Below are 22,575 nucleotides of genomic sequence, written 5' to 3' on the forward strand. Positions count from 1 at the left end.
GTTGTTAAAAGGCACGCACATAGACAATGGTTTTTAACCGTTGTCTTTTTTAGAAAAGACAACGTTTTAAAACCGTTGTTTATTGAGTGTTGTTGAAATTGGTGTTGTTAAAAACCGTTGTCTATGTGCATTTTTCTTGTAGTGCGTGATCCATATTTACCCAAACTACTTAAATGTTAGCCCCAAATTATAAGTAAGCTCACAGTAGTTGAAGTTTGTTAGCAAGGTTTAGAAAACATTCTCAATATATATTGTGTGACATCGTACTTACAAAAAAAATTAATTACATTCTCACCTTTTTATTTTTATTTTTATTTTTTTGACACACCAATTTATCTTCTTATTGTTCATATCAATTTTCAAAATGCCATACATTGAAATGGCATATATTTCTACTTCAAATGGTATGTTAAAGATTAATATGAAATGAAGTGGTTAATAAGATATCTAACAGTTATTGTGTGGACCACAGTCCAAAACGACGTCGTTTCGCGTAATTTTTTTCATGCGACCCATTTCAATATACATTTTTATAACTTATAAATGTACATTATTCTAACACATAAATACATTATTCTAATACATTATTTACATTATCTTACCCCACAAGTTTCATTACACGGCTGGAAATCAAGGAATTTCCGACCACCTGAAAGTGATCTTAAATCAAGTCGGAAGCCCTTGTTCCGACCACTTTTGGTGTTCGGAAAAACCTTTGTTTCTACTTCCAACCACTAGAACTGTGGTCAGAAATAACATCCAATTTTGTAAAGTGGTCGGAAAATTAGCTGTTAGAAAGATTGGCGGCAATTCCCAACTCAGTTTAAATTTTTTAAACTGCCGAATTTATTTTTTGACCACCTTTACTTTGTGGTCGGTATTCCGACCTATTTCCCCACAATAATCCTTCGACGAAAAATTGAAAAAATGTCACTTTTCGACCATTTTTTAAAGTGATCGAAAAATCAAAGATTTCCCACAGTGTTATTCTAACACATGCATAATGTATATTATCTTACCCTATAAGTATCATTATTCTAACACATAATGTACATTATTCTAATTCACAAAATTCAACGATATTGTTTTGGACCATGGTCCACAGAATAATTTGTCTAAGATATCTTGTTAAGAGATTGTAAATTAATTATGATTTAAAATTACATATACAATAAAATCATATATATATATATATATATATATATATATATATATATATATATATATATATATATATATATATATAGGGAAGGGTTCAGGTGCGGGTATAGCTTCCCGTGCTGTTGTTCGGTTAAATCTGAGCAGTTGATCAAATTTAGATCAACGGCTCAAATCAATGAAAATTTTAAAAATAAAAATAAAACGCGTGCCTGGAACAAAGAAGTATAAGCTAAGGTGCACCTTAAGTGTTAGATCTTAATCACAAACTCACGCACTTTAAGTACAAAACCAATACACATTAAGCACAACCTCACGCACATTAAGCACAAAACCCACGCACTTTAAATATTTACTCACTGACTTTAAGTTTCAACAACTACTGACATTAAGTACAAAACTCACGCACATTAAGTACAAAACCCACGCACATTAAGCACAAACATCACGCACATTAAACACAAAACTCACGCACTTTAAGTATTCACTCACTGACTTTAAGTTTTAACAACTATTCACGTTAAGCACATCCTCATGCACATTAAGCACAAACCTCACGCACATTAAGCACAAAACACACGCACATTAAGCACAAAACACACGCACATTAAGCACAAAACTCACGCACATTAATCACAGATCCGCTCACCTTAATTTTGACGTAGATGCAAAAATTACAAAATTGCCACTGCGTTTTTTTTTAAAACTTTGATAATCCTGGACGTTAATTATAGCGAGATGAATGGCTCAGATTAAACCGCACAACCGCACCTGAAGCCCTCACCCACACGAGAACCTATATATATATATATATATATATATATATATATATATATATATATATATATATATATATATATATATATATATATTTATATATATAAACTTATTTACATAATATAAAATTACAAATTTCAACAGACTCAATCATATCATAAAATCTCAATGAAGATGAGAGATTCCTAACACCGCTTACCGTCTATGATTTGGGAAATGACCATTTCTGGAATGTGATGAGATATATTTGCATAATTTTCACCATTTGGCTTTAAAGTTGCCATCAATTTGTCAGCCATATCATGAATTTCAATTCTCTTAAGATTAGTCAAATATTGAATACCCAATGGCACCTGCTCAAGCAATCTGCATTCATCCAAGTAAAACACTTCGAGATGTTGTAATGCACCTTCCCCAATTCTTATCCATTTCAATGCATTGAATTCAATGATACACAGTGTCTTGAGCTTTGAGAACATTTTTTCCTTGAACCACAATACTTCCCCTTCATAAGACATTGAAAGATAAAGATATGCTAACATGGGTAGATCTTGTAGAAACCGTAATGGATCTTCAAAAAGTCTAGTCCTTTCCAAGTTTAGAGTGGTTAAGCCTACAAGTAAGGATAACCATTGAGGTATCCTATCCAGACGCCTGTTATATATAACCTTTGAAGACTATGAGGAGCCCTACGTAGAGGATATTGGATATCAAGGATATCATCTTCTGAAGCTGACATAATATCCAAAGCGCAAAGATTTGTCAACTTTTCCAACGACAAACATAATTCTTTGCCATCTTCTTGTCTCAACTTTGTAACTCCAAGTCTTCTTAGTTTTGTTAGCTTTCCAATCTCAGACACTATTTTGATGCCAAGAGTATCATTTGCTTGTATAAGGCACAACTTTTGTAAAGACAATAATTCTCCAATCTTAAATGGAGCATTAAAGCTTTGAATTCTAATCCAAGGATTAGTCCATTCATCTTGGTAACCGTATACTAGGAGATGCCGAAGTTTACAAAGTTTTAAGAGCTCCTCAACCACATATGTGTGCTTCAAATCAAGTGTCTCTAAATTTTGAAGACGTCCTATAGATTTTGAAACACTTCTTAACTTTGTTCTTCTCAAACTCAAGTACTTCAATTGAAACAAATTAAAAACCTCATCTGGAATTTCCTCTAGTTCAACACCCGGTAAATCCAATACTTTTAGAGGAATATATTTGGCAGTAAACATCTTTGACAATGAAGATGACGTCGAGCTTGAAAGTGGTTCAAAGAATTGTAAAGAGCGAAGATGCATTTTTGATGTGGTCATCAAACCTATGGATTGCAAGGCGTCGAGACTTGTTGGAAGGCTCTGTGTTTTGCCCAGTGGCAATAATGATTGTAAAGTTTTGCTCTACTGACTTAGAAAGAATCCCTTCTCGCAAAATATCATGCACTCGAAATCTCCTCATATTTCCATCTTTACCCTTTTTGCAAGTATGATTAAGTTTCGATGAAGTAATTCATTTAGATAGGCCTTAACAACTTCTTCTTTTACTTGTTGGTTGTTTTCCCTAACAAATCCTTCTGCAATCCATAGTCGAATCACTATATTTTTGTTTATGATAACATCTTTAGGAAAGATGCTCAAGTATAAAAAGCAATACTTGAGATAATATGGAAGATCATAGTAACTGAGGGAAAGTAGATTCTTCATGCTCTTCATCCAATTATTGATTTCCATTTGGATGTTGAGACTCTTCTGGAATCTTTCCCATTCTTCAATGCTCGCACTCTTTGTAGCCAACACCCCAGCTATCACCACAATCGCTAGGGGTAGACCATCACATCTCTTTAAGATGTTTTTAGCAATGTTCACCAAGTGTGGAGGACATGAACCATCTAAGAATGTCTCTTTGCAAAACAAAATCCATGAATCTTTAGGAGACAAAGGCTCTAAAGAGTAGACATGGCTGTGGGTTTCATTGCTTGCATAACACCTATTTCATTATTCCAAGTTGTGGTAACTATTCCAAGTTGTGGTAACTATACGGCTACCACAACTTGACCAGGGAAAACGTATTTGAATGCCATCCAAGCAGAAACGTCCCATATGTCATCCAAAACAACAATATATCTTTGGCCTGAAAAATGTTTTTTATAAATCTTTTCAATTTATCAGTGTCCAAGGCTTCAAAATCTTGAGGGGGCTTTTAATTAGTTTGCTCTTTTATCTGCTGATTACATCTTTTAGGAACTCATCAACCTTAAAAGTTTCAGAAACTGTAAGCCACACACGAGGCTGAAAGTGATTTACCACATGTGCATCATCAAAAACCTTTTTAACCAAGGTAGTTTTTCCCAATCCCCCCATACCCACTACAGAATGGACTCTCAAATCTTTATCTACAGCAAGTAGGCGGTTAACAAGAAACAGCTTGGGATTGTCAATACCTACAAGATCCGAGTCTTTTAGCAAAAAGGCATCCCCTCGGTCATCAAACACCCTTTTGTTGTTGTTGTTGATAGTGTGATCAGAGGTTGTTAGCAACAACCTTGGCTGTTCCTGAGAGATGTTGTTAGTCGAGCTCTCAAGTTCTTGATGGAAGTGTATTTGTTCTTCATCCTATTGTGCAACCCTCCATTACTCAAGAAGAATTGGGCTAATTGAAAGAATAAACCCTTTACAAGATTAGTTAAGAAGAATTTTTTTTTGAAATAAAATTAGTTAAGAAGAATAATTATAGAATATTAAGTACCGGGTATCACACCCTCTCCCCCTTAATAAAGATCTTCGTCCTCGAAGCCAAAAGATATATGGGACGAAGTAGGTTTCAACTGGTTCTAAGTTTGTGAAGCAATGGAATATGATGTGCAAGAGATATGCAAATGATTCAGCTTAATTCCCAATCTAACAAGAATTAAGTACTAAACTACCCACATTCTAATTTATCCAACTTCCTAGAATAGAGGCTAAGTGTGACAACCCAAAATTTAATTTTATAAATCCGATTTTAAGAAATTCCAAAATAGCCATTTTCACTCTATAAAAATTTTTTTGAGATAATTTTGGTGTTTGAATAAATTATTTTGAGTTACATTTTAAGTGAATTCAACACCGGGACTTATTTTAATTCAAAAATCCTAAATTCTCGAGTACATTGCGTACCAAGTTTCTGACCCGAAACTTAATCTGAGTGAAACCGGGAGAAATCTGAGAAACCTAAACTAAGTGGTTGTCTAGAAAGTATTTTTGGAAAAATGTATTTTGACCCCAAAACTATTTTAACCTATGAATCTATGATTATAGACCTTGGTCCATGTAGCATGGTAGACCACAAGAATCCATCTATGTCATGTTTTATAAAATCAACCAAAAATTACCATTTTGCCATCCACCAATCATGAGAGAATTTCATAGGGTTTTGCACCCTTTATAAGCTTCATTATCTCATCTGCTCATTCCTGATTCTCTTTTCTTTGCCTCTTCACCAAGTCTGAGCTTTCATTTTACAAGAAGAAGCAAAATAACAGTAAGATCCTGAGCTTTCATTTCATCCCTTCATCTTTTTTCCTTAAGGTTTCTGATGGTTTTTGGGTTTTCAGGCCCAAGGAGGTCCAACACAACCTTTAGCTGGAGGATACACCTTTCAATAAAATGAGTGTCTCAAAGGAAAGAAAGTGCTTGCTTAGAATATCTTTTATTCCCTCTCCGGGTCCTCCTTTTTGTCCGTCCTCTACAAGAGTGGAGGAGCCTTTATATAGCGGCTCCTCCCCCACTGACTTGAAGGCCTTTACTAGCCGACTTCAAAACAAATTAAGTATCGAGCCGTTGGTCGCCTTTACTGAGTCGGCCAACGGCTCTCTCAAGCTCGTAACAGCCGGACCAAGTCCAGCCTTTTAATGCTCTAACGGTTCCTTGTTTAAGAGTCTCTTTGATGATCCCAACGAATCCTTGAGCCGAGTCTCTCTCTGGGTTTGGGGGCCTGGCCGACTCCTCGCCCTCGGCCCAAGCTCCTGCTGGGCTCTTCTTTAGCAATCCTGAGCTAGGTCCCCGTACTTGGGCCTGGGCCAATTCCTGGACTCGGCCCAAGCACCCTCCGGGCTTCTCCCAATGCTAGCCCACCTTTCCTGCCTTGGGCTCTCTTCTGTGGGCCAATCTTTCCTGGGCCGGGGTCCTTACCCCATCAACTAGTCCCTCACTTTTCCATACCCGGTCTGCTAACCTGGGTTTGGAAAAGTAGTAACTGTCTGTCTCCTTCAATCACCGTATCCGTGCCTTGAATAACCCTTGTAATGCCCGAATTCTCTGCCCTTCTCCCGGATTCTGTGGGACGGTTTGGATCCTCCCAGCTTGACTTGGCACCTATAAAAGTCCTCCCCTTTTCTTCCTCTCATACATAAGTCCAACATGGGTCGTTCACCTCTGAGGGGGAAATGAATTGACTTTGGGTCTCCCTGGCGTCCGCTACCCTCAAAGCGGACTCGTCTTGAAAGAGATCACAAAAAGAAGACTCCTCGCCCGGCTTCTCAAAGGTCTCCTGCCGGCGCCACTCCCTCGGCTCCTCAGCCGCCGACTCCTTCTCGACGCGAGGTCGCCCTGTCGTCACACCATCCGCCTACTCCCACGACTGCCAGAGTGACTTCTCAGGACGGGTCCTTCGTCGAAGTGGCCGTTCCAGAGCAGCTAACTTTCCGCATGACCTTCTCCATCCCGCTGGATGACTTGGACGGGCCGGTTACGGGCCTAATGAATGATGAGGATTACGTCCGCTACCTGGAGACGTGTTCGGATGATGAGGAGCCGATTGTGCCACCACTTTTGCCAGCCTTCTGGGACTCGTTCTGTCCATCTCCACCTGGACCATCGGGGGGATGCTTCGGGAGCGGCTCTTCCTCGCCTGGCGAGTGATCGTCTTGGCTGGAGTCGGCCTCATATTGTCGAGGGGTTTTATTTAGGAGCATTTTCATTTTCCTTATTGTAATAAGCTCCTTACTGCTTGTACCCTTCTTCTTAATAAAAATGCTATTTTTCGCCCTGTGTTATATTTCGTGTTTTGTCGCGTACCAATCCGGACGACTGATCAAGGAGTCGGTCATATCATTAGGCCTTTTTCAGTCTGACACCTGCAAGATTCCCCGTATCTCGGGCGAATCCGATCTTCTCTGCGTGACGTGCGAATCTTGCTCTTCCCGGGCGGATTTGATGGAACTAATCTCTGACAGAGATTCGTGCCATCCGTCTAATCCGGCTCAGTTATGTCAGTCATTATCTCTTCCGTGGTTATCGCCTAGATATTCGCTTTCACTGGGCTATATAAAGACCCTTCACAGTTGATGCAAATCGCAACACTCTTCATTTTGCGAAAGCACAGCGCTATGAGTTACAGAGATGGTGATCGCCGCTGGTCCATTCGCAACAAGGAGCATGCTCGACTGGAGCAGTTGAGGCAGAAGAGGCTGGCTAACGGAGGTCGTTTGGTGGGCGACTCGGCTTCCGACCCCATTGTGGTGCCCCCAGACATGCTGGACCTGATGTGTAGGGAGCCTATCGATGTGGAGATGGAACCTGTGGTGGAGGATCCAGAACCGATGGTGGAAGAGAAGTGGGAGGCTCCTCCCCTCTTTGGTGTCGCCATGTCGCCGAGCGCTCTGGAGAGGCCCTTGCAAATGATCGATGACGGGAAGCCAGCCGTGTATCCGGACGAAATGCCGGAGCCTGAGCCGAGTCCTCTGCCTTTCCGCTCTCAGTACTTCCTGGAAGGCCCTCCGACTGCTCGCCAGTCGACAGAGAAAGAAGCCAAGCCTTGACCTGTTTTTCTCTTGTAACTTGCATCGGCCGAGTTTTGGGCCTTGTAATCTCCGTACTTATTAAATAAACTGTGTGCTTTTGTGTCCGACTCTACCTTTTCTTATATTTTGTCAACCAACCTCTGGTCTGCGGGACTGATTCCTAGTCTTGCTACGGCGAGACCCTCTTGGCGAGGGAGCCGCCGAATCTGATTGTCGACCTCGCGACCGGAGTCTCTTTGTGAACTTGACTTATATCATCCGATGGGCCGGGTTCTACCGGGTCATTCTAGAAGTTTCCAGCTCGTACCCCGTGGGCCCAGACGCCATGGCCTACGATGGGCTTCCGGCTTAGCAGGCTGGGTCACTGACGTCCGATCCTAGCCTAGGGCAGACGCGCCGTTTGCAGGCTAACCCTAGGCCCGAACCGTCGCCCCGCCTTTTGAGGCATTAAATGCAGCGTCCCTTCACATCCCGTCACCTCCACTTCCTCCAACGAGAAGGTGGCACGTGGCCGTCCTTTGGAATTCCTCCCCCTTTAAATAGCCACTTCGTCTCTCTTTCCATCCTCTTCTCCAGTCTTTTCCTTTCAACCTCAACTAGAGCTTCTCCGGCCACTCTGCATTTCCTCCGATCTCTCATCCAACTTAGGTAATGTCTTCTTCTTCACACTCTTCTTCTTCCCGTCGTTACTCGGTCGACAACCCGGCGGCGACTTCCCCCTCTTCTTCTTCTCCTTCTTCGTCTTCATCTTCTCCTCCCCGTCGTATGGAATTTCCGGCGGACATTCCATCGACGTCTTCTCTTCCTCCGACCCCTTCTTCCTCGGGGGCGGTTACTCCGATGAGCCCCGCTCCTTTAACGACGGTGGCGGCTCTGCCGGGCGGCACCGGACGGCCGCGGGGCAAGTTCGATTCAATCGTCCGTCCTTCCGGGCCACCGTCCGTCGTTACTGCGGCAGACCTGGAAATGGCCCAATATCTTCTTGGGCCTTCAGCCATAGTCCTCGCCCCAGAAGGTCGGCAAATTTACGACCCACCCGAGGGTTATGTTGGTATCCATTTGCACTCGGTTGCCTTTGGCTTCCGAGTTCCTTCGTGTCCTTTCCTTTCCCTTTTTTATCACCATTACAACATAGTTCCGGGCCAATTAGTGCCCAATTCTCACCGACTCCTCACCTGCTTCGTCAACCTCTGCTACTGGTGGTTGTGCGAGCCGGATATAGACTTGTTCCGGTATCTTTTTATCGTGAACAAGGTCGGCTCACACTCGCCAGGCTTTGTTCAAGTTGCCGCTCGCCCGGGGCGACAGCTTTTCGAGGGGTTGTCCGACTCCATTAAAGATTGGAAGCTCCTCTATTTCTTTGTCCGACCTGCTTTCTCTTCCTTCACCTTTCCGACCCTGTGGCCGGCCACTCTATTCAAGCCTGCTCTCGGCGTGCTGTCCCTACCAACGATGCGGTCCAGGGCAGCGAGTTCTTGAAGGGCTTTGGGCCGTACTCCGTCAAGTACTGGTCCCGAGTCCGAGCCATGGCTAAGCGTGGCTTGTTGCCGGAGGGTGCGGCCACCGTAGTTAGTTTTCATTGCCTCTCGTTCTTCTTCTTTTTATTCTTTCTCCTTCCGACTCGGAACACTTATGACTTTCCTTTCTTTCGCAGGTCCGTACGACTCCGAATCCTCCAGTTCCGACGAGGCTGCTGTACCGACTCCAGAGATGACGGACAGAGCTGAAAAGTTGAGGCGTCGGCTGACCCAGCGCGCTTCCGGCACTGCTGCTGCCTCTTCCTCTCAACCGTCACCGGCTCCAAGGTCGACTCCTCCACTACCACATAACATGGTCGACCTGACGCCGTCGCCCGTCGTGTCGCCGACTCGACAATCGCCTCCTCCTCAATCTGAGAGTCCGAGCTCAAAACGGCCGGCCGAGCAGACGGACCTGCCGGCTCCGAAGAAGATCCGGTTGTGCCACGAGGTGGACAAGGATGCCCAGATCTGGCAAGGCAACTCCTCCGTCCGCAAGTGGGCCTCGAACATCCTTCTCCCCAAGGACGTGGTAGTGACCGGTGGCATGGGGGACGAGGTCATCATTGAGGCCTCGCTACGCCAATCATACCGCGTAAGTGTTTCCGACTCGTCTCTTTTTCCATTCTTTTTTCTTTCACTATCTGACTTCTAGTTTGCCTTGCAGAACCTCACCTTCCAAATGGAGATGAGTAGGCGACTGAGGGAGTACAAGACTGGGCTGAAGTCTATGGCTGTCCGAGTGCACAAAACGGAGGAGGCCTTCTTGGAGGAGCAAGCTAAGCACGCCAAGGCAGTGAAGGTGCATAACTCCGAGATGCTGAGGGTCACTCGTCAGTGGGAGGAGGAGCGGGACAAGGTGGCGACCATTGCCGTGACCTCGGTGGAAGACGACAAGAAGTCGGCGTCCTTCGAGGCGGACGTGAAGGCGGCGATAGAGGCCCGGCAGAAGGAGATCGCCAAGGCATGGCTGGCGACGCCGGAAAGTGACGACTTCCTTCTGGATTTGGGCGAGCGCGACTATCGCCTCGGCTTCTGCGAGGCGCAGACAGAAATCCACTCCGCCCTGCTGGTCCGCGACTCCTCTTTTACCCCCGAGAGCTGGGGCCTTAAGCCGGTTATAGACGCTCTCCCGGCGGCGGCTGTTGATCCGGCGGCTCTCCCTGCGGCGGCTCCTCCCGATCTTACCGAGTCCTCCCCTCAGGCAGAGGACCCTTCTTCTGTTCCTCCAGCTGGACCAACGGCGGGGGCACAAGTTGAAGGGGTCGATGTCGACACCCCCTCCCCAGTAGTTTAGGGCTATTCTTTTAGGATAGTCCCTTTTGTAAAGGCTGGCCTCCTTCTCGGGCCTTTTTTTTAATTTTAATGAAATTCCCATTTTCTCTTTCTTTCCGTGTTATCTTGGACTCGACGCTTTTTCTTTAACCTTTAATGGTTCTGCAAATCAAAGGAATATTCTTAAGGCATCAGACCCTGCTAACCCTGAGGGACGACTTAAGATCAAGGCCTTGTTTACTCTTCGGGTGCTCGCCGAGTCCCTCAGTCGAGGCGACTATTCTTGGCTTTTTCACGGAAACGACTAAGGGTCTGGGCCCTTGCTTCCTAACTTTCTCTCGCCGAGTCCCTCAGTCGAGGCGACCCCTTAGGCTTTTTCTTTCTTAGAAACGTTTAGGGTCAGTGCCCCATAGCTTCTTTATATACTCGCCGAGTCCCTCAGTCGAGGCGACTCCTCTTGGCTTTTTCACGGAAACGACTAAGGGTCTGGGCCCTTGTTTCCTAACTTTCTCTCGCCGAGTCCCTCAGTCGAGGCGACCCCTTAGGCTTTTTCTTTCTCAGAAATGTTTAGGGTCAGTGCCCCATAGTTTCTCTGTATACTCGCCGAGTCCCTCAGTCGAGGCGACTCCTCTTGGCTTTTTCACGGAAACGACTAAGGGTCTGGGCCCTTGTTTCCTAACTTTCTCTCGCCGAGTCTCTCAGTCGAGGCGACCCCTTAGGCTTTTTCTTTCTCAGAAACGTTTAGGGTCAGTGCCCCATAGCTTCTTTATATACTCGCCGAGTCCCTCAGTCGAGGCGACTCCTCTTGGCTTTTTCACGGAAACGACTAAGGGTCTGGGCCCTTGTTTCCTAACTTTCCTTCGCCGAGCCCAGGCGGTGGTTAACAGTAATTCGTATTCTTTTATTCAAGTCGTTTAAGACCCTCGGGCCTATACATGGCCTAACCTTTTCTACTGATAGAACTTCTTCAAGTGGACGACGTTCCAGATCCGGTCTACGAGCCTGCCTTCCAGAGTTTCGAGCTTGTAGGTGCCGGCCTGGACCACCGCGGCAATGCGATAGGGTCCTTCCCACTTTACCGCAAACTTGCCACCTTCCGTGGGCTGGCTTGCTTGCCGGTCTCGTAGTACGAGATCGCCGACCTGGAAGGTTCGTGGGCGAATCCTTCGATCGCGATATCTCTTTACCGCTTGTTGATACTCGACAATCTGAGCACTCGCGGCTTCCCTTCTATCGTCTAGGATATTTTTCTCAATTCGAAGATTTTCCTCATTCTCCGTGTCGGAATAAGTGTGGACCCGGTGAGTGGGTTCGACCACTTCAATCGGAACCTTGGCTTCGAAGCCGTACGCGAGGGAGAATGGACTTTCTCCGGTCGCTCGCCGCTGCGTGGTGCGATAAGCCCATAGGACTCGGTCGAGCTCATCCGCCCAATTTCCTCTTATGTCTTCCAATTTCTTTCGGATTCCGTCCACTATGGTTCGATTCACATTTTTGACCTGCCCATTGGCATGCGGATACGCCACGGAGACCTTGGTATGGCGGATATCGTGTCGGCGACAGAAGTCAGCAAACGCCTGGCAGTCGAACTGTCGCCCATTGTCGCTGACAATATGCTCGGGCAAGCCAAAGCGGCAAATCACCCTCTTCCATAGGAAGCGTTGGTATTGGTACTCGGTGATAGTGGCCAACGATTCAGCCTCGACCCACTTGGTGAAGTAGTCGATAGCCACGACACAAAATTTCAGGCCCCCGGGGGCTACTGGTAATGGGCCCAATAAGTCGATTCCCCACTTAGCAAATGGGATAGCCGTGGTGACCGGCGTGTAGAAGGTAGCCGGCCGAGTGTCCTTTCTGGCGAACGCCTGACAAATGCCACATTTGGAAATCCACTCGATGCAATCTCGCATCATAGTCGGCCAATAATACCCCTGGACGACTAACTTGCGGGCGAGCGTGTGGGCGCCCTGGTGTGCGGCGTAGATGCCTCTATGAGCTTCGTCCATTATTTTCTCGGCCTCGGGCCTGAGCAAGCATCTCAACAAAGGACCTCCGAATGACCGTTTGTACAGTTGTCCATCAATAATCTCGAAAGAAGGGGCTTTTCGTCGGACCCTGGTGGCGACCCCCGAGTCTTCCGGTAATTCGCCTGCTTCTTTGAATCGCCGAATGTCCTCTATCCAGAACATCTCGGGGTTTTTCTCCCTGTCCCATTCCTTGCCAGTTACCTGCTGGACTTCTAATGTCGTTTCCTTGATACTCGGTCGATCCAGTTCCTCCTTCTGGCAGATCTTCACAAGGTGGTCCGGTACTCCCTCCAAGGCAATCTTAGATAATATGTCGGCTTCTACGTTGTCTGCCCTGGCGATATATTCTATCTCGTAGGCTCCAAACTCCTTTAGCATCTCGACCGCCCGCTCTTTATATAAAGTCAGCACAGCTTCGTATTCGGCTTCGTTGTTAGATGTCGGGAACAAGTAGCTTAAGGCGTAGTACAGCCGGAATCCCTCCGGGGTGATGAGCATAATTCCACCCCCGCAATGTCGTCGACTCGACGCTCCGTCCGCGTACATTTCCCACCACTCGCCTAAATTGGTCTCAGTGACATGCTCCTTTTCTTCTTCGCTCGCCGTGCACTCGACCAAGAAGTCGGCCAAGGCTTGACCTTTTATGGAAGGCCGGGGCTGGTACTCAATCCCATACTGGGTTAATTCCACGGCCCATTTCACCAGTCGGCCAGACGACGAGGGGTTTCACAGGACACTCCCAAGCGGTTGGTCAGTCAACACTCGGACGGTGTGGGCTTGGAAGTACGGTGCTAGCTTCCGCACGGTGATCACCAACGCGCATACAATCTTTTCCAGGGCGGTGTACCGTGACTCGGCGGCCTTCAGGGAGCGGCTTACGTAATAAACCGGGTGCTGAACGCGCTCCTCTTCTCGGACTAGCACCGAACTCACCGCCTTAGAGGAGGCGGCTAAGTATAAAAGTAATGGCTCGCCAGCCTGGGGAGTAGACAATACCGGAGGTGTTGAAAGATATTGCTTCAGCTCTTCGAACGACTGCTGACACTCGGCGGTCCAAGTAAATCCTTCCTTCTTCTTCATGGCCTCGAAGAAAGGCACAGTCTTATCCGCCACCTTGCTCAGGAAGCGGCTAAGGGCGGCCAGTCGGCCAGTCAACCGTTGCAGGTCTTTTACGGTGCTGGGAGGCTGCATGTTGATGATGGCCTGCACCTTCTCAGGGTTAGGCTCAATACCTCGCTTTGTGACCATATAGCCCAAGAATTTTCCACCCTGCACGGCGAAAGCACACTTCTTGGGATTCAGCCGGAGATTGTATCTTATCATCACTTTAAAACAGTCGGCCAGATCTTCCGCATGCTTGCTCTCCTCTCGGCTCTTGACGACCATGTCATCGACGTATGCGGCCATCGATTTTCCCAGCAAGTGTTGGAACAATCGGGCCACCATTCGCGTGTAAGTGGTTCCAGCATTCTTAAGCCCGAAGGGCATGACTCGATAGCAATAGACCCCATCCGGTGTTAGAAACGCGGTCTTTTCTTCGTCTGCCGAATGCATGAAGATCTGGTGGTACCCCCTGAAGGCGTCCATGAAACTTAGCAAGGCTGACCCGGCGGTCTCATCAACCAACTGATCAATTCGCGGCAATGGGAACGGGTCCTTAGGGCAAGCCTTATTGAGGTCGGTATAATCGACGCACATCCGCCAGGCTGGGGGTTTTGGTACAAGAACCACGTTTCCTAGCCACTCCGGGTACTTGACCTCTCGGACATGTCCGGCCGCTAGCAGCGTGCTTACCTCCTTTTTTACGAACTCTCTCCGATTGTTGGCCGGGTACCGCTTCTTTTGTGCGACTGGTCGATGCTCGGGGTCTACAGCGAGTCGATGCGATATAATGGATCGATCGACACCGGGCATGTCCTCTGGACCCCAGGCGAAAACCAGCCGGTGTTCCCGGAGCACTTTTATGATTTCTCCTCTTACCTCCTGAGGGAGGCCGACTCCGATTCGGACCTGCCTGTCCGGTTGTTCAGGATCAATCTCGACTTCCTCCAGCTCAACAGCCGGCTCCGGGCGAGGTATCATTGTTTTCTTTGGGGGCCTTTCCGTGATCTCATGGACCTGCATCTCGCGCTTGCCCATCCCTCGGCAGGCTTGTAGGTAACAATCTCGGGCGACTTTCCGATCGCAGCGCACCGTGCCTATCCCATTCGGCGTACGGAATTTCAGGCAGAGGTGTTCGATTGAAATCAGGGCTCCTAGATCCTCCAAACCCGGTCGTCCGAGTATAGCGTTATGCGAGCAGGCCAAGTTCACCATGATGAATTTCATACTGAGCTTCTGTACATCGGGGTAACTGCCAAGCTCAACTAGTAGGGTGATGGATCCTTCCGCCTCCACCGAGTCCCCAGTGAAGCCGGCAAGGGGAGTTTTGACGGGATTTAGCTGTTCTCGGGTCAATCCCATTTTAATGAAGGTCTCCAGGTATAGCACGTTGACGCTGCTCCCGGTATCGACCAGGATTCGGCGAACGACTACCCCCTTGATATCCATGGCTATTACCAGCGCGTCTCGATGCAGCGTCTCTCCAGCCGGTAAATCCCTATCAGTGAAAGTGATGGGCTCTCGACACACCTTCTTGGAGTTCTCCTCGCGCCCATACACCGTCCCAACATACAGCTGTCGAGGCCAGGCCTTTCGAGTGTTTGCCGAGTCTCCACCTTCCGGCCCGCCAACTATCATGTTGATAACCGACTTTTAGCGCCACTGGGCCTCGTCTTCTTTGGATGCCGACTGCTTGCCCCGTCCGCTCTCGGCGGCGGCGGCGGGATCCTCGTCCCCTCGATTGGCCGACCTCCGCCTCCATTGATTAGGAGGCGGGGTTCCTTGCTGGATGATACCCTTCATGATCTTCTTCAGGTAAAATCATTCTTCTGTGCTGTGGGTATAAGATTTATGGTAACGACAGTATTTAGAGATCTTACCCGCTTCCTCGCTCGTAGCACGGTCGTCAATTGGTGGAGGCGGCGGCGGGGCGACCGCTTGTATTTCATGCATCGGCCACTCGGGAGCCGGCCGGTAGGGGTGTACGACGGGCCTGTCGTAAGGTCGCCTGACTTCGGGTCGTCGGGTTACGTTCGGGCGCCTTTCCTTGGTTTCGGCTCGCGTTCTCTTTCCGCCGGCGGATCCGCCGACTTCACGCTGCCGTTTGTGTTTCATAGCCTGCTCTGTGTTGGCCCTCTTGTTTGCCATGTGAATGGCTTCCGCGTAGGTAGCCGGGCGGTTATCCCGCAGATCTCGGTATAGCTGACCGGACCGCAAGGACTCGATGAAGAAGGTGAGTGCCGTCTGGTCCTCGACCTCCTCTATAGACTGGATTTCCTTCTGCCAGCGAGCCAGATAAGTTTTCAAGGACTCGCCTTCATCCTGATGAATGTCGCCCAGGTGTGTCAAGTCTTTTTGTGGTTTGATATTAGCGGCATAGTGGCTCATGAAGCGGTCCGCTAGCTCTTCGAAGCTACGAATCGACCCTGGCGGTTGTGCCACTAGCCACCTCTATGCCGGTCCTTTTAACGTGGGCACAAAAGCGCGACACATGACCGGGTCCTGAACTCCCAGGACCTGCATCTTGGCTTGGTGGCTTAGCAAATGCTCTCGAGGATCGCCGGTCCCATCGAACGTGGCTTGCTCCGGGAACTTGAAATCACCCGGTATCTTAAAGGCCATGACCTCGTCCGAGAAGGGTAGGGCGGTTAATAACGTACGTCCTGGGGATTTGGCTTTTCCATCCATCTGTTCTTTCAGATTTTGCACTTCTTGGACTAAGTTTGCCACTTCGACGCTCTCCCGGGTGTGGTTTCCTGTTGATTCCGTGCTCTCACCGACCTCAGACTCGGCCGGTTGGTCATGGTTGCGGACGGGCTGCTCTACACGGCGAGTTTCAGTCCTGGTTCTTTTGGTACGGTTCTTCTCACGTGCAGTTTGCCGACCGCGAGCAGCTAACGGGGCACGACTGGGTTCCCTCCGACCCAGTCGTTCTCTTGCCGACTGTTGTCCGGCGCTCGGACCCAACCGAGAATGAATGGACTGTACCGGTTGGCTCTCGGCCCGGCGGTTCGGTTGCCGGTCATCGGGCCTATGAGACGGCTGCTGATTGCGAGTGACGGATCGTTCTCTTATTCCTCGGCTCGCCTCGGCGCAGGCACGCCCAATCGCACGTAATTGCTCAGGGGTAAACTGCACCTGAGGCGGCTGTTGATTCATCGGTGGAGTTGGTGGCGGTGTTGTCTCGTTTTCCCGGCTCCGAGTGTTTCTCCGATTCAATTGATTTCTCAAGTCCGCCCCCAGTCTGTTATCGTGTCGGCTCGATTGTTCCTCACTTCCTGCCATGTCAGGAGCTTTTCTTATTCGTCTGAGATTCTTCTTGTCGTTTCCTGAACTCGCCTCGCTCAGGAGGACACGCGACTCTTAGTTTCGATCCCCACAGACGGCGCCGTGATGGTTTTTGGGTTTTCAGGCCTAAGGAGGTCCAACACAACCTTTAGCTGGAGGATATACCTTTCAATAAAATGAGTGTCTCAAAGGAAAGAAAGTGCTTGCTTAGAATCTCTTCTATTCCCTCTCCGGGTGCTCCTTTTTGTCCGTCCTCTACAAGAGTGGAGGAGCCTTTATATAGCGGCTCCTCCCCCACTGACTTGAAGGCCTTTACTAGCCGACTTCAAAACTAATTTAGTATCGAGCCGTTGGTCGCCTTTACTGAGTCGGCCAACGGCTCTCTCAAGCTCGTAACAGCCGGACCAAGTCCAGCCTTTTAATGCTCTAACGGTTCCTTGTTTAAGAGTCTCTTTGATGATCCCAACGGCTCCTTGAGCCGAGTCTCTCTCTGGGTTTGGGGGCCTGGCCGACTCCTCGCCCTCGGCCCAAGCTCCTAATGGGCTCTTCTTTACCAATCCTGAGTTAGGTCCCCGTACTTGGGCCTGGGCCGATTCCTGGACTAGGCCCAAGCACCCTCCGGGCTTCTCCCGATGCTAGCCCACCTTTCCTGCCTTGGGCTCTCTTCTGTGGGCCAATCTTTCCTGGGCCGGGGTCCTTACCCAATCAGTTTCCATCCCTGTTGCCTTCTATCTCTAAGGTTTATTAGGTTTGGTTTGTGTTGTTGGTTGAGGTGTCTTGGTAGTGAAAGGAGTGGTGTTTGAGCATAGTGGAGACTGAAACCCACACAAGAAGGAAGAACAAGAAGAGGTATAACCCCATGGACTCCCATCTTAAGTTTTAGCTCTGTGAAGCCATTGTTTTATTGGTAGATATGAGTAGAAATGCTAGATTTATGGAGTGTTTGAGCTATTAAGTGATCTATTACTTGTCTATGATGTGTTGTTGATGATTTGGGAGTTTTTGGTTGATTGATATTGTCTTTCAGGTGAAGGAAAAACTCACTGGTGCACAAAATAGTATGCACCAGATGAGACACGGGACTAGCCAACGGCCCTAGGCAGGGACCGTTGGCAAGCCCCGTGGAGGAGCGGCCCTAGGACACGACTCCAGGTTAGAGCCGTGGCCCTAGGCCGCCACCGGGCGGTCCCAGGCGGCGGGGCTCCTCTAGCCCCGCCGCAAGCCCCGTTGTCTTAGTCTGTGCAGTGGTGGGGCCCTTGTGGCTCAGCTACGTGTCATTTCGGACCGGGTATTTCTCCCCGTTTGATGTTTCCCCGTATCCCGTAATGTCCTGCCGTACATCGTTTGTCGTGTATGAGTCTAGTTTGATGTATCGGGTACCGTTCTTAGGGTAAAAGAAGTCTTGTATATTGCATGCTAGTTGAATTGGTATCCCGTTGGCCTAGGAGGAAGGTGAATAACCCCTTAGGCGTGTCTCGAGTAAATCTAATATGGTTGACCACGCATAAGTTATATTAGTATAAGTGTTCCCCAATGATTCCCCCCCCCCCCCCCCTTATGTGTTAATGTGGGTTGCATGTGCTTGGCTATGTGTTATTTGTGCATGATAACCCAATTGACTGCGATCAATTGGCTATACAGGCAGTTGGATGGGTTGAGAACCATCGGCTGTTAACCCGGCCGGTTGCGATCGGTCGGCTATATAGGCAGTTGGATGGGTTAAGAACCATCGGCTGTTATATATAACGTTTGATCGCAACCAAACGGTGGACCGCAGCCCGAATAGTATGTATATCTGATCGCAACCAGATTATGGACCGCGGCCCTATATATATATATATATATATATATATATATATATATATATATATATATATATATATATATATATATATATATATATATATAGGGCCGCGGTCCATAATCTGGTTGCGATCAGATATACATACTATTCGGGCTGCGGTTCACTGTTTGGTTGCGATCAAACGTTATAAATGAGCTGCGGTTCATCGATTGGTTGCGATCAATCTCCTTGTGCTGCGGTACAAGCAGGGTGCTTCGGGGCCGTGTCAGAGCTATATGCGCTGACCCTCATGTATGGGCATGCGATTGGTCCTGCGGCACCACCAAATGTGTTTACGTGTTGGAAATAGTGATTGAATACTGATATGATTGATAAGAAATATTCTTGTGACCTTAGGGTGCATGATAGTATCTTTATATCCGTAATTAATTTTGTTGAATGTGCCTACCCTTTCTTGATTGAGTCTATTCTCGGTTTTAAATTCGAGTTTCATAAGAATATATGTATTCCGGCTTCAAAATGGTTTTCCTTATATATATCTACCTATATTATATTTAACGTGTTGGAATGGGTTACCAGCATTATTCGCTAAACAGATATATTTGGCTTTCAGGCACAGATGAGTAGTTCCGGAGCGCGCTAGTTAGACCCGTGGTTTAGCTAGTTTAGTTCTTTTATCGGCCTACGTGCCATGATGATGTACTTAACATTGACTTAAGGATTTCTACAGTTTGGATAGTTTAGCCTGTGCATCTGAGTTCTCCAACTTAGATGTGGCATAGCACCCCAACAATTACGCTTAGTTTGGGATTTAATGATAATATTGCCTTTATTTCATAAGCATGGAAAGTTTTAAAATTTAGGGGTGTTACATGCATCGTGCACGTACTTCTTCAGCTGGGACACGTGGAACACATCATGCACACGGTCCAATTCCATCGGCAGGGCTAAACGATAAGCTACGCTCCCTATCTTCTCTAAGATCTCGTAGGAGCCAATGAATCTCAAGCTTAGCTTGCCCTTCCTCCCAAATCTCATCACTCCTCTCGTGAGTGAGATTTTCAACAACACCTTTTCTCTTTCTTGGAATTCCATGGCATTCCTCCCTAAGTTAGCGCACGATTTTTTTTCGATCTTGGGCGGCTTTCATTCTTTCTTAGAATATCTTAACCTTCTCCATTGTTTCTTGTAAGTATTGCGGCCCCAAAGTCACCGGGTTCACTAGATCTTCCCAACATAACGGCTCCTACACTTCTCTTATTTAATTTAAATTTTAGTTATAAGAATATATATTAATTTAATATTGGGCCCATTTTTTTTGCTACGCCCTGGACCTATAAAATGATAGGACCGGCCTGGCTATAAATACAAAATCTCAAAGTTATTTTTAGATCAGGATCTACAATGCAAGGTAGACCCTGGTCCATGGTATAATTTGCCCACTTCCCTTCCCATTAAAGAGCATATACTACTTTTTGTTCTATTGGGGCATTTTTTTTTTTTTTTGAGATAATTCTATTGGGGCATTTAATCCTAGATCCCTTTGCCTACATTTCATCTTAGTTTGTTGCTTAATTAGTTTATCCTCACCCGGCCCTAGGCACGCAAATTATGTTGTGCAACCGAATGCACCTTGCAAGGTGCATACGGTTGCAAAATGGCGCCGTTTTGATTAAAAAAACGCGCGTCCCACTTAAAGAAGAAATCAGGTTCGATTCCCTGCAATAGCATTTTTATATATCCAGAAATTCATAACTATATAACCACAATTTCATAACTATATATCCACAATTTCATAACTATATATCCACAGTGAATGAATGAAGTAAAAATCCACAATGAATGAATGAATGAAGTAAAAATCCACAATGAATGAATGAATGAAGTAAAAATCCACAATGAATGAACTAAATATCCAAAATATATGATTGAACTAAATATCCACAATGAATGAACTAAATATCCATAAATTCATAACTATATAACCACAATTTCATAACTATATATCCACAATTTCATAACTATATATCCACAGTGAATGAATGAAGTAAAAATCCACAATGAATGAATGAATGAAGTAAAAATCCACAATGAATGAATGAATGAAGTAAAAATCTACAATGAATGAACTAAATATCCACAATATATGATTGAACTAAATATCCACAATGAATGAACTAAATATTCATAAATTCATAACTATATAACCACAATTTCATAACTATATATCCACAATTTCATAACTATATATCCACAATAATGCTATTGCTGAGAGTCGAACCTGATTTTTTTTTAAAGTGGGACGCGCGTTTTTAATCAAAACGACGTCGTTTTGAACCGTATGCACCATGCGCATGGTACATTCGGTTGCACAACATAACTATTGCCCTAGGCAAGGGCAGGCTGAGCCCATGCCCAGGGCCCATTCTTGGAAGGGGCCCACCACCTTATCCCAATACATTTTATATATACTATAGATATTTTCTATAATAATTTAGTATAAAGTTGTGCTAATGTATTGAAAGCCAGTTGAGTTGGTAGTGCTTATGGTTTGAATGCATGAGGTTTGGGGATTGAGTCCCTTTATGGCTTTATATGTATGTTAATTGGCATTAAGATTTTCCTCCTAGTCCTTACTCTTTGGAGATGAATACTAAAATTGAATTTAGGGATATTATTGTTATATAGTATTAAAATTGTAACTTATGAAATTTATTTATATTTTTAATTTGTGTCTTTTTTTTTTTTAAATTTAATTTGTAACTTTGTAATTTTTTGTTACCTTTTTATAACTATAGTGAGATTTATAATATAGATTGATTTTTGATTCATATATATCTAATTTTGAATATATTTCTATTCGAGTAATTTACTACTTATATTTAAAATAGGTATTATTTTGTAAACTTTATAATAAGTTATGTATATATAATATATTTTGTGATTTAGTTATGAAAAATATTTTAAAAAATAGTTTAGTTGTTTATGAATTATTTAGTCAATGTAGTTTAGATGTCCTATTGTGCATCATCGTATTCAAATTAATCTAGAAAAATTTAAAATTAATCTAACTAAAAGAAAAAGTATTTATAATTTATAAATATGCTATCAATATAGAAGATGTGTGATTTATTATGTCTTTTTTATTCAAACTATTTTATGATTTTTATCTAATTAATTATGTTTTATATTTTATTATGAATATCTTTTATCACGTTTAGAATATTTTGATTTATTGCTCCATATAATTAAGATTTTTTGCTATGCTCTTATTTATAAGTTTTGTTTTATAGATTTTTATTAGAAATTATTTTATTATTTATTATAATAATAATGTGGTTCTCTAATAGCTCATTTTGTTTTAAATTATTATTCATTTTTATAAGCTATAATTTTTATTTATGAAAGCACTGATGCAGTTATTGACTATTTTAGATTTAAGAATGCATCTAGAGTTGTTTTCATACGTATGTATAATTGTTAAAAACTTGTGAATCTTATTTAAGTTATTTGACATTAGTATTTTTTTTCCCTTATTTAATTTAAATTTTTGTTATAAAAATATATAATAATTTAATATAGGGCCCATTTTTTCCTATGCCCTGGGCCTATAAAATGATAGGACCGGCCCTTTTTATCCTTCCCTTCTTAATTAGGCCATGCTCTGTATTGAAAGTTCCAGATGATGAGAATATAATTGTGTTGTATTCAATAATAATGTCTGAGAGTACAGGGAGCTAATATATAGAGATGCTAGAATCCTAGTCTAACATGAATAATATAGTCTTAGTCTAATATGAATAATATAGTCCTAGTATAATATGAATAATATAATCCTAATACTCAT

The 22,575-nt window shown here is 45.2% G+C and overlaps 1 protein-coding gene and 1 pseudogene across 1 annotated transcript in view; both read right to left on the reverse strand.

Moving 5' to 3' along the window:
* The window catches only part of LOC109160445 (disease resistance protein RPM1-like), an 81,448-nt gene that overhangs the window by 47,628 nt on the left and 11,245 nt on the right, over window positions 1–22,575 (reverse strand). Inside the window, exon 2 of the mRNA XM_019308741.1 lies at window positions 14,159–14,161. The gene's annotated coding sequence lies outside the window, so the exon portion shown is untranslated. The remainder of the gene's footprint in view (window positions 1–14,158; window positions 14,162–22,575) is intronic.
* LOC109160441 lies at window positions 2,068–8,506 on the reverse strand (annotated as a pseudogene).

This window comes from Ipomoea nil, unplaced genomic scaffold (genome assembly GCF_001879475.1).
Source record: "Ipomoea nil cultivar Tokyo-kokei standard unplaced genomic scaffold, Asagao_1.1 scaffold2847, whole genome shotgun sequence".
NCBI lineage: Eukaryota > Viridiplantae > Streptophyta > Magnoliopsida > Solanales > Convolvulaceae > Ipomoea > Ipomoea nil.